Raw genomic sequence first — 2,500 nt, forward strand, 5'->3', positions numbered from 1 at the left:
GCGCAGGTGCCGATGGTGGTCGAGGCATGTGCCCGCAACAAGGGCCAACGTGAGCCGATGGTGGTCGAGGCAACCGCCCGCACCAGCTCGAGGCATGTGCCCACACCAAGGCCCGGCATGTATCGATGGTGTTCGACGTAGGGGCAATCTTCTGCTGATGGTGGTCGAGGCAAGAGCCCGCACCAAGGGCCAGCGTGTGCCCATGGTGCTCGAGGCAACCGTCCGCACCAGGGCCCAGCGTGTGCCGATGGTGGTCGAGGCAACCGCCCGCACCAGGGCCCAGCGTGTGCCGATGGTGCTCGAGGCAACCGCCCGCACCAAGGGCCGGCTTGTGCCGATGGTGTTCGAGGCAACCGCCCGCACCAGGGCCCAGCGTGTGCCGATGGTGGTCGAGGCAACCGCCAGCACCAGGGCCCAGCGTGTGCCGATGGTGGTCGAGGCAACCGCCCGCACCAGGGCCCAGCGTGTGCCGATGGTGGTCGAGGCAACCGCCCGCACCAAGGCCGAGCGTGTGCCGATGGTGGTCGAGGCAAGCGCCCGCACCAGGGCCCAGCGTGTGCCGATGGTGGTCGAGGCAAGCGCCCTCACCAAGGCCGAGCGTGTGCCGATGGTGGTCGAGGCAACCGCCCGCACCAGGGCCCAGCGTGTGCCGATGGTGGTCGAGGCAAGCGCCCGCACCAAGGCCGAGCGTGTGCCGATGGTGGTCGAGGCAAGCGCCCGCACCAGGGCCCAGCGTGTGCCGATGGTGGTCGAGGCAAGCGCCCTCACCAAGGCCGAGCGTGTGCCGATGGTGGTCGAGGCAACCGGCCGCACCAAGGGCCGGCGTGTGCCGATGGTGTTCGAGGCAACCGCCCGCACCAGGGCCCAGCGTGTGCCGATGGTGGTCGAGCCAGGAGCCCGCACCAAGGGCCGGCTTGTGCCGATGGTGTTCGGGGCAAGCGCCCGCACCAGGGCCCAGCGTGTGCCGATGGTGCTGGGGGCAAGCGCCCGCCCCAGGGCCCAGCGTGTGTCGATGGTTATCGGGGCAACCGGCCGCACCAGGGCCCAGGGTCTGCCGATGGTGCTCGAGGCAACCGCCCGCACCAAGGCTCAGCATGTGCCGATTGTGATCGAGGCAACAACCCACACCAGGGCCCAGCTTGTGCCGATGGCGGTCGAGGCAAGTGCCCGTACCGAAGGGCAGCCTATGCCGATGATGGTCGATGCATGTGCCATCACCATGCGTCATCATGTGCCATTGATGGTCGAGGCCTTGGCCGAAGTTCGATTTTGAGCCACGGTGCCCATGCTTGGCTCCAGCATGTGCTGGTGCCGCATTTTTTTCACTCGGGACAGCATCGCCGGAGCATCGCCGGAGCATCGCCGGAGTACCGCCGGAGAACCTGACCGGCGGCATTGGGGTTCCGGCGATTGGGAGGGGGGCCGGGGGGGTGTGCGCAAATGATGTGCGATGGGTGCTGGTACTTGGCCTTGTGTTGGCCCCCTATCCCTCATCAAACCTCTGAGAATTCACACCCCCTTAAAGAGCATTTGAGATTTTACAGGTTTGCTACCAGTAGCCGTTAAAGTGTCTGAAATGGGGACACTTTTTTCAAACGGTCACAAAATCTTCTCTACTTCGAGTTTTTAGCTGAATTTTTTTGTGCATGCCAACAAAAATAGAAGGATCATGCCTACAAAATTTGGTGCCAAAAATCCTTATAAAAAAATTTTAAAAAATCCCGAACCGTAAAAAGTTTCGAAAATCGTGAAAAATAGAAAACGAGTCATCTTCCAACGAAACTTCACGTGAAGGCTTAGGGGACCATTGTATGAATTTACAAGCCATAAAAATGGCATTGGCACGACAGAAATTTGAAGATGTGCCTAAACCCACCAGGGCCCAGCGTGTGCCGATGGTGGTCGAGGCAACCGCCCGCACCAGGGCCCAGCGTGTGCCGATGGTGCTCGAGGCAACCTGTCGCACCAGGGCCCAGCGTGTGCCGATGGTGATCGAGGCAACCTGCCGCACCAGGGCCCAGCGTGTGTCCATGGTGGTCGAGGCAAGCGCCCGCACCAGCGCCCAGCGTGTGCCGATGGTGCTCGAGGCAAGCGCCCGCACCAGGGCCCAGCGTGTGCCGATGGTGCTCGAGGCAAGCGCCCGCACCAGGGCCCAGCGTGTGCCGATGGTGGTCGAGGCAACCGCCCGCACCAGGGCCGATAGTGTGCCGATGGTGCTCGAGGCAACCTGTCGCACCAGGGCCCAGCGTGTGCCGATGGTGATCGAGGCAACCTGCCGCACCAGGGCCCAGCGTGTGTCCATGGTGGTCGAGGCAAGCGCCCGCACCAGCGCCCAGCGTGTGCCGATGGTGCTCGAGGCAACCTGCCGCACCAGGGCCCAGCGTGTGCCGATGGTGCTCGAGGCAACCTGCCGCACCAGGGCCCAGCGTGTGCCGATGGTGCTCGAGGCAACCTGCCGCACCAGGGCCCAGCGTGTGCCGATGGTGCTCGAGGCAACCGA

Source organism: Durio zibethinus, chromosome 20 (assembly GCF_047325235.1).
Source record: "Durio zibethinus cultivar Kanyao isolate XHJ-2024 chromosome 20, ASM4732523v1, whole genome shotgun sequence".
In the NCBI taxonomy this organism is placed as follows: Eukaryota; Viridiplantae; Streptophyta; class Magnoliopsida; order Malvales; family Malvaceae; genus Durio; species Durio zibethinus.